At 42.9% G+C, this 9,943-nt stretch overlaps 1 long non-coding RNA gene across 2 annotated transcripts in view; it reads right to left on the bottom strand.

Annotated features, from left to right (window-relative positions):
- Positions 1–9,943, bottom strand: part of LOC102480999 (uncharacterized) — a 26,416-nt gene that overhangs the window by 11,895 nt on the left and 4,578 nt on the right. Inside the window, exons 1-3 of one of the 2 annotated variants that reach the window (XR_003550152.1) lie at positions 7,681–7,746; positions 6,648–6,682; positions 2,422–2,604 (exon numbers count right to left, since the gene is read on the bottom strand). This is a non-coding gene — a long non-coding RNA (uncharacterized LOC102480999). Of the gene's footprint in view, positions 1–2,421; positions 2,605–6,647; positions 6,683–7,680; positions 7,747–9,943 lie in introns of those variants that run through there. The other variant, XR_003550151.1, reaches the window with a different exon arrangement.

Raw genomic sequence — 9,943 nt, 5'->3', positions numbered from 1 at the left:
GAATGCAAAAAGAAAGGAACAATTATTGTTTGACTTTGTGTCTCAAGAATAGACTTTTGAAACCCACGGCTGAGACAACTGTTATGAAAGAAGAACATTAAGTCTGTGGAGAAAAGGGTTAGTTCCAAAAGTTTAGCTTTAAACATCAATAGAAAAAACTCTTCAGGTATGAAATGTAACGTCATGAAGTGAAACATCCACCTCTTTAACACTATAAAGAAAGCAGGTGAAGAATACCTTCCAGAGAATAGAGAATCACTGCCCAGATGGAGGGAGGTCATGCGGGAGACGCGGCTGGCATGTGAGTCTGAGAACCCAGATTCCGAACCCAGGACCCTGGTCAATGCCTGGACCTCCTGGGTACTCCAACTAGCACTCACTGGGTGCCGCCGCCTCACCTCGCTTTATTTGACCAGCACACCCACCACAGCTGGTGATAACAGCTCATGGACCTGCCTTTTACCAGAGAATTGCCCTTAACTGGGAGCTGACCAAACTACCTGGGAAGATACCTCAGCCCAGTCTGCCCTGGGAACCAACCACCGACTGATATGGGGCACAGAAACCTTAGCGCCCTGCCTCAGGGGAGTCGATGTGGTGGTGGTCTTCCTACTCCAGGGCTTCTGGCAAGCTAACCTTGATTTCAGCTAAGATCTCTGCTTACCTTCTTCCCCTGAGGCATCCAGCTGCCTTCATCTCTTCACGGCTTTCCACTGAGAGCCCTCCCTCTATCCATCACTTGTGTCAGAATCCTTGCCTCTGGCTCTGCTTCTAGGGACTCTGACCTAAGACATGCCCCAAACACCTAATACTACTTTGAGGAGTTGGGGGAAATTCTTGAATAACTAATCAAGTTTAAATCCAAAATAACTGGTGGCTTGCTTTCTTTTTTTCTCTCTCTGTTCAAACTGGAAAAGAGTAACAAAGTTAAAATAAAAATAATTCTTTTTTTAAAAAATCTAAAATAACTGAGAAACAGTGAAATGATTGAATGTATCTGGATTATATTTTGAGACATCAGGTGAACTACAAAGGCTAAGTTTAGGGCCTGCTCCATGGCCTAGTGGTTAAGGCAGCTACATTTCACATGGCTGACTCTGTGGGTCGAGATCTGGCAGCTTGATGAAACATGGTGGGCATGTGTATGTGTGCCCCAAATCCCACAAAGAGGTCGAGATAGAGAAGTGCTTGTGCGGCTGTCCTCTCCTTTCCCTCTCCCTCTGGCTAGCACACATGCCCCCTAGCAAAAAATAAAGTATAGATACAGAAAAAATGTAAATATAGATGAGTAAATTTGTATACTTCTTTTCTTATTATCTGTCCACTGCCAGTTTATTTTTCTTAGATTCAAACACTAAACCTCCAGAGAGGAAGAGGAGAATTCCCTTCTCCCCTACATGTGTCACTGCAGAAATGACTTCAGCTGGTCTCTCTGAGCAGACATTGAAAGGCATAGAGATAGGGCATGAAAGAGGAAATGCACCCAAAGAAGTCAGGTTCTGAGTTTACATCGCTGGTGGACTCATAAGGCAGATAGCTTTCTAGCTGGTGATCACCCGGCTTTATCTGTGGGAGGAGAATCTAGTTCTCAGAGCTAGTCCAGAGAGGCTCCCAGAGAAGACAGTGCATAGACAGGGCTTTTGAAGAAGCTCAGTGTTGCATGGTGGTCAAACTGGTTTCTTTAGTTGTTAGTATTCAAGGTTCTCTTCTCCAAACTGGAAGTTCGTCAAGATTGCACAAGTTTGCACCACCCTGGAAAGCGTAGCACAGAGGTCTGTTCACAGTGGACTGCATAATAGCTGCTCCCTGGATGAGCCAGATTCAGTTAACAGCAGCTGCCACTGAGCTCCAGCAGGTGCCATGAAGTTGAGCCTCTGTTCTCAGAACGGAAGGCTCACTTAGCTTTCCCTGTGAGCTTGTTACCCTTGGAGAAATGATCGGGCTGCTACATTGCATAGAACACGAAGTCTGGCCTGAGGAGTCAGTGCCAATGGAGTGAAAAAAGGAACAGCAGCAACAAGCCTGGGGGCACAGAGCAAGACAAGGCCCCTGAGTACCGGGGGAAGGGCCGACAGGACGAGCTGCCTCCACGTCACTCCTCTGGCATCCTTGGCTCTGGATCCCTAGTGAGGCTAGCGTCATCAGCTGTCATGGCCTCTTAGGATAGGCAGGAATGTTAGGAACTTTAGCAATGGCAGCAGTGAAGGATGGGTGATGACCTTTTATGAATCGGTCTAGTCACTGAAGAACTGACTGATGTGGAGCTCAAACTGGCTGGCCTGCGACAGAAGAGCTCTTCAGAAAACTGATCACCATTACAGTCCTCTGGGGTAGAAATCTTGCTAGAATGTGTTTCTTGCCTTTTTCAAAGAAAGCATGTCAACGTAAATAACCTTTTTGATTGACAGAGATCACACTTACCGGAGCGGATGGAAGCCTCTAGATTGACCTGGATCCTGATAATATTTGCATGTCCGGTTTCTCTCTTGTTTGTGCGTCTGTTTACTTTTCAAGCTCTCCTTTCAGTCTCCCTCTCTGCAGTAGTCTGGCAGCCTTCGCTTTGTTCCTCGTGTGCCTACTTCTGGTTTTCAATCTCCTGAGGATCTGGGCACAAGGTGGTCATGAGTGTTGAAATCCAGAACAAGGATTCCCAGCACCTGGCATGAAAGCTCCTCTTCCTCCACCCTGCACCCAATTTGATCACCACTCCTCACTCACTACACCTCTCGATGTGGCCCATAATCCATGTCAAAGAGTGCCACACGCGGCCTCTACCAATGGATTAGCGTTGGCACACGAGCTGAGACCTATCTGCTATGGAATGGTGTTGGCAATCGAGTCCTGCAGGAAATAAACTGCACCTCAATCTGGGTAATTTGAGGAGAGTTTAATAAAGATCCTATTTATGGAAGTCAGGCAGGGTTTCGGGAAGCTGCACCCTGCCATACCCTGGGGTTAGTAACGGTGCGGAGTCATTATGGCCGTGGGCCTGAAGGGTGCTGCTGCCAGAGCCTGGATTGTTACAACTGCTGTCCAGAGCTGTGGTCCTGGCAGGAGGCTGCAGTGCACGGGTGAAGGATCTGCAGGAGAGGAGGCAGGAGATCAATCCCTGAGCTCCTCCTCCTGTGCACCATGTCCTCACCTGCCCTCCAGAAGGCAAGGTAGATCACTTTGGTGCAGATGGCACAAAGCAGTCCTCAAACCACAGAGCAGAAGAAAGGTGAGGGGACGTTAGTGGTCACAGAGAACATACAGAAGAGAGGAAATGGACTTTCTATTGGAAGACTGGAGGCAGGATATTATTTGAGGGCACCTGGGCACTGAAAATCCACAAATGATAAAGAACCAATAAATCTTGGGGATCAGCAGATGACATAACCGTTATGTTGCTGAACTCCCACGTAGTGACCACAGTTCGAGTCCTAAACCCAGTGGCTTAAATCTCTCGTCGGGCGTGTGTGCATTTATGCCCAAAATCCCAGGAGGAGAATGGAGGAAAAGGGATTGTGGTGTGGCCATCCCCCCGCTGGGAGGTGATTTCTCTCTTTCTGTTTCTCTCTGTCTCTCCGGTGAACATTTTTGCCCCATAGCAAAAATCTCTCAAAAACAAACAAACAAAAAACAAAGAGCCAGGAAAGCCTGATATTCGTAAGCTTTCCCTTTAATCGACTGACGTCGTGTTAGTATACACTCTAGAATAATGATTGTCTTGTAGAAAAGGATGCGATTATGGCAGGAAGTGTGTTTACAGATAGAGAAGCCCTACCTTGTAGGGACAATATCAGTTTTATCTGCCTGTCCCCATTCCTCCCCGTACCCCCAGGGACTCTGGGATCAGGGATGCCAAGCAGATCAGGGGACTTTTAGTGTCATAATCACATGAGCCAATTTCTCATAAGATATCAACCTCTTTCTCTCTTTTTCTGGCAAATACATTTTTCAAAAAAAGTTTTTGCTGTGGGGCATGTGTGCTTGCCAGAGACAGACAGACAGACAGAAAGGAAAAATGAGAACTCACCTCTGGGGGGATAGCCAGGCCACAATCCCTTGTCCATCCTCCTCTCAGGATTTTGGGCATGTAACACACACAAGACCCGGGGTTCGAGCCTTAAACCTTGGGGTTGGCTGTGTGAGATCCAGGGCCGTCACCACCACGTCAGCTGCTGGCCCAATTCTTCACTTTTTTTTTTTTTTCCAATCTTTACACTTTTAAAGGCATGTTCATCTACAGTGTTTCTCTGATGTTTACAACATGTTCAGACATGGAATCTATGAGAAAATCTTATTTTTGTAATTGGGCGAAAAAAAAAATTAGCTGGAAAACAGTATATCTAATAGAATGTTCCTTTGGTGACAGTTTTTTGTTGTTATTTCACTTGGGGGTGGTTTTTGGTTGTTCGTTTTTTAGGCTGGGGAAAAGATACACTACAGATTTTCAGATGGACCAGAGTGGGGTGGCTAAGGGACTGTAATGGAAGGCTTTTTGGTTTCTCTGAAAGCAGAAGTTGACTTGGTGTACTCGCCAATGGTACTCTCATAGAAATGGGGCTTATTTCCAACATTCAGAATTGCTTTGAAATCCCCTGTTCCCTCAAACTGTTTATATTAAAATTTTATCAAAGTCCAGAGTCTTCTGAGCTTGAACAGCATCCATTTCTTTTTCTTTTTCATAAATGTCGCTTTCCATTTCTTCTCTGAATAGTATAAGGAACTTCTTGCCATATTTGTTAAGGATGGGGGGTGGGGGCTGGGGGAAAGAAACTGCAGGTTTCTCCTTTTTCTTTTCCTGATAATGTATCCAAATACTAGTCTTTCCCCATGCATTGTCATTAGTGTCTTCATCAGATAAACTCTCACACAGTAATTCTTGGGAAAGGTAAAAAAGACTATTGTGCACCTTAGAGAAAAAGACCAAGATGCTGAAATTCCAAGTATTGTTTTTACTTCTAAGAATCAAAGTGGGCGAGGAGGTTAAGGTGCTGGATCCCACATAGCCGACTGTGCTGTTGGGGTCCTGGACCCAGCAGCTTGAAAAACACCAGGTGTATGTATGTTCATGCACGCCCAAAGTCCCCAGAGGAGAGTGGAGAAGAAGGGATTGCGGCGTGGCATCCCCCCAGTGGGTGCTTCTCACTTTCCCTCTCTTGAGTGCATATGTCCCATAGCCAAAAGAAAAAGAAAAAAGAATCAAAAAGCCCTCCTAGTTCTTCCCAGCAGTAATAATGTGGAAAAAGGGAACAGACAGCACCTCCTTGACTCTAGAGAGATGGAAAATGTAACAATTTACTTTTGGTGATTCGCTTGCACGTTTATTTTCAAAAAATGGTGGAAAAACAGAACAGAGAATTCAAGTTGAAGTTACAAGGAAAGAGAAACTAAGTAGCATGATTGGGCAATTGGGTAGTGTGATATGATGTCATTGAAAATTTTTGGCATCCCAGTATTAAGTTTTGGATGACATTTTGGAAATGAAGTATTAACAATGTCTCTTTTTTTCCCAATAGGCACCAACAATCGCATCCTCCTGTGGTCAGTCCAGATCCTTTCTCTGTGTACGTGAAGGCGGCAGAATGTTTTGCTCTGAGTCAGATGCTGGGGCGAGCACCCAAGGCATTTGTGAAGAAACTTAGTGAGCACACTGTTTAGATATATTCCATTCTCTTCTATCAATCTTTTCATCACAGCCCTATTCTATTTTGCAAATCTATAAACAGGAAGCTGTCTGCCTCTCCTCGGAATGTTACACTTTAAAATAAGTCTTAGTAGTCAGATGGCTGGATGACCACCAGATTTCAGAATCAGAAGAATAAATTAAAAGGATGGAACACAGAATTAAACCATTAAACTAAAATACTAAGAAAGTAAGGCCAATCAGGGACCCATTTTCTGTCCCAGGGCATTTAGTAATTTCTAATATTTGACAACACATAGAGACAAACATACAAATAAAGGATTTACTGGAGAAAGCAGAAGAAACACCCTTCTTTTTTATACCTATGTCATGTAAAAGACATACTTAATTTCACTAAATTAAAAGTGGTGGATAATTGCATTGCTCTAACATGTCTGGGCATGTTTGAAAGGCTGGACTTGTTCTAAGTCAAGCTCTCCATGGACTCCTTGCAGTGATGGGGGAGAATGGGACTTATCCATAAAACTGCACAAGTTGAAGTTTTACCTGGGATCTTATACACACACATATTGGGTCATCGGAAAAGTCATGACATGTTTTGTATAGAAAAACACACAAAAGAATACATCATGACTTTTCCGACAATCCAATACACGGAAGCTGTTATTGTGCTAACATTTATTACAGATATATGTCATATACGAATGGTTTATAACAGTATCGTATAAGGGGTTTTCAAAAGGTTCATGGAAATACACATTATGAAAAACTAAGCATGAATTTTAAAAATGTTTTCGCCAAAATAATTCCACTTCTCCACAAACATTTTGAAGTACTGTTGCATAGTACATTATTATAGGGATTATATTATAGTATTATAAGAATTGTATTATAGTATAGGAATTTTAAATAGAAAAATGTTATTTTATTTATAACTCTTATATTCTAATACAATTTTTATAATACTATAATAGTTCTAAAATGTCTGAAATGTTGCTATTGCTTTAAGGCTCACCTCCATAAGTTAGCTCTGTGGCTGGTGTTGTTTACCTGAAATGAAAAAGATATTAAATAGTTCATGAAGTTCAAGACATACTACCCCAAAATATTGCACCTTAATGTGTAAGAAAACAGCAGGGGGACCAGCAGTTAGCGTAATGGCTATGTTGCTGAACTCCCATGTAGTCTAACGCAGTTCGAGTCTCGGACCCTGTGGCTTACACTCATGCGGGGTGTGTGTGCGTGCGTGCCCAAGATCCCGAGAGGAGAATGGAGGAGAAGGGATTGTGGTGTGGCCATCCCCCCTGGGAGGTGATTTCTTGCTTTCTGTCTCTCTGTCTTTCTGGTAAGTGTACACGCCCTATAGCAAAAAAACAAAAACAAAAACAAACAAACAAACAAAAACTCTCTTAAAAAAAAAAGCAGTAGGAAGGTCATCATCACCTCCCTCTGCTCTCTTCTTCCCTGTACCAGGCCATGAAACCTACTGAACTCCCCTTGAGGTAGCTCTTAAGACCCTCAGGTGAAAGGTGCACACTCAGCAATGAGAGTAAAGGAACGTCCTTATTTCTGAGGACACAGGGACACAGAGGAGAATCTGCACAAACAGGCCTTGCTACGTCCCCCAGTTTATTATATCGTAACACAATTAGCTTATTCTCCCTTTATCCAATCACACTTAAAAGCGTATGACCGAACCATAAAAAATACACAGGTTTCTCTGTTTGTCATTATGTGCGCTGTCATGTGAAAGTTACATTCAATATATTTGTATACTTTTCTCTTATTAGTCTGTCTTTTGTTAAGGGGGTATCAGCCATGAACCTAAGATATCATGTCCCCCCTGCACAGTAGTCCTATCAGAGACGACCACAATGTCCTGGCCAGAGTTGTGATGCTACTGCTGGTTAGAGTAACAGCAAACAATGACATGCAAAATCGTAGGATCCTGAGCTGGAACTTCAGCTAGACTGTAGGCTGGAGGAATAAGCAGTCATGAAATCTGTGTTTTACGGAGTGCCACAGGGAGAAAAGCAGGAGTTAGTTACCTGAAGTCAGAGAGCTTTACTAACTAACCAACGAGCATGAGGGCGAACATCAAACACCTGGCTAGGAGGAAGCGGCGATAGGCACCCTGTAGATGGCTTGTGAAACGTGGCTTCCTACAGAACTTCTGCTAATAAGACTGAATTCCGAAGAGTGGTCTCAGACAACTGTTTAGTGTTTCACACCCCCTCCTCTTCAATTTATACCTGATTTGGGGGAGTATGACAAGAGTAGTATTTTGTTATAAAAATTTAAATGACACAAACATGTTAATACAGACAATTTAAGTTCCCCAAGTTTTCTTCTCCAGATATTAGCTGCTGCTTCTTCCTCCATACAGTTATTTCACATGGCAGTGAGCATCGGGGTCCACTGAGAAGGCAGGTCAGACCCCAGCTCTGCCACTTCCTAGCTGTGGGTCTTTTCTGTGCTGCAGAAATGCCTGTCTGTAAGTGGGTATAGTTGCCTTCCTCACTGGGCTGTTTTGAGGATGAATTAATAGGATACAGAAAGCACTCTCTACAGTACCTGATCCATGGAAAGTGCTGCTTGTTACTATTCAAGCACATGCCAGGGGACTTCAAAAAGTTTTGGGGAAAATGGAATTATACTCATGGGGCCCAAAGCCTTCCATTCAAATTTCATGGTATTATGTTTTCCTTGTACTTTTTTTTTTTTTTTTTTTGAGAGAGGTTTTTAGCTATAGGGCACGTGCGCTCGCCAGAAAGACAGAGAGACATAGAGACATAAAGCAAGAAATCACCCCCCAGGGGGGATGGCTACACCACAATCCCTTCTCCTCCATTCTCCTCTCGGGATCTTGGACACGCATGCACATGTGCCTGGTGTGAGTTTAAGCCAACGGGTCTGGGACTTGAACCATGGTCGACTACATGGGTGTCCAGTGACATAGCCATTATGCTAACTGCTGGTCCCTGTTTTTCTTTTTTTAAAAAGTTCATATTTAGTTGAACTATAATTTAATGCATAACTAAATCATCTGCATTTAATTTAACTAAAGGGTTTTTTTCCCTATAATCTCTCGATACAGAATAAAATATTTGTAGGCTCTTCACTATGAATATGCACATAATTCAAAGATATACTCTGTCTGGTAACTAAAGTGCAGACATTCCATATTATTGTTTGTTGACAGAACCATAAACTTTAACAGTGAACCAGTCAAGGGATTTATGTCCCGTCAGGAAAGTATGAGAACACTAAACCAGGATACATGTCTATGGAAGCAGGTCTGGGGAGTCTCTCCCAACAGTTAGGCCAAGACCCTTTAAACATTATTGTGGAAAATTGTACTGCTGGCTTCAAATTTTTGTCACTTTTTTACAATTTGGAGCTTGCCCTATGACTTTGTATAATACCTAGTTCCTCCCAATAAAAGTGAAGTTGGCCATTCCACTGACTTGAAAGGAAGTCACGATGCATGGTTCCGAACCTAAGCCTTCGGGAGCCCTGCATGGTTTTCTTTGTTCTCTCATGCCTACGCCATCACTATGTAAGGTTTTTTTGGGATAGGTTGCTGCCCCTTTAGTCTGGGCTTCAGAATAAACATGTGTTGAGCAGAATTGCTCCAATCTACCTATGAACTTGCAGCATGAAACAGAGCTAATCCATGTGCATAGGCCACGGCAGAACTGCCCTAGACACTTCGCAGACACGTGAGCAAAACTGATGTTTTAGTTAATCACCACTGAGCTGTTTGAGTTACTTATTACACAGCAATGACTGACTGCTGCAATTTTCCTAAATTGGTATAAATAAGTAGATTATAGATTTTCTGAAGTTTTACCTCCTAGAATATGGCAATGATAATTTTAGCTTGGAATGTTTTAAAGCAAGTTTATCAAGCACTCATTTTGATCATACAAATATACCAATAGGGACCAGCAGATGGCAAAATGGTTATGTTGCTGGATTCCCATGTAGTTGTCTGTAGTTTGAATCCTGGACCCAGTGGCTTAAAACTCACACTGGGTAGGTGCATGCCTGACAGCCCAATAGGAGAATGGAAGAGAAGGGATTGTGGCATGGCCATCCCCTCAGGGGTGATTCCTCACTTACTGTTTCTCTGTCTTTCTCTGTCTCTCTAGTGATTGTACACACCCTATAGCAAAAATCTCTTTCAAAAAAAATTATAAACATATACATATATACCAATAAAGTATCTAACTGAAGGTCTATCATTGTACTATGTAAGTTCTTGGTGAAGCCTGAGTAAAACAATAATAGCAACTATATATATATATA

Source organism: Tupaia chinensis, unplaced genomic scaffold, assembly GCF_000334495.1.
Source record: "Tupaia chinensis unplaced genomic scaffold, TupChi_1.0 Scaffold000362_1, whole genome shotgun sequence".
In the NCBI taxonomy this organism is placed as follows: Eukaryota; Metazoa; Chordata; class Mammalia; order Scandentia; family Tupaiidae; genus Tupaia; species Tupaia belangeri.
Note: the sequence above shows the minus strand (reverse complement) of the source record. Positions and strands in the feature narration are given on the sequence as shown.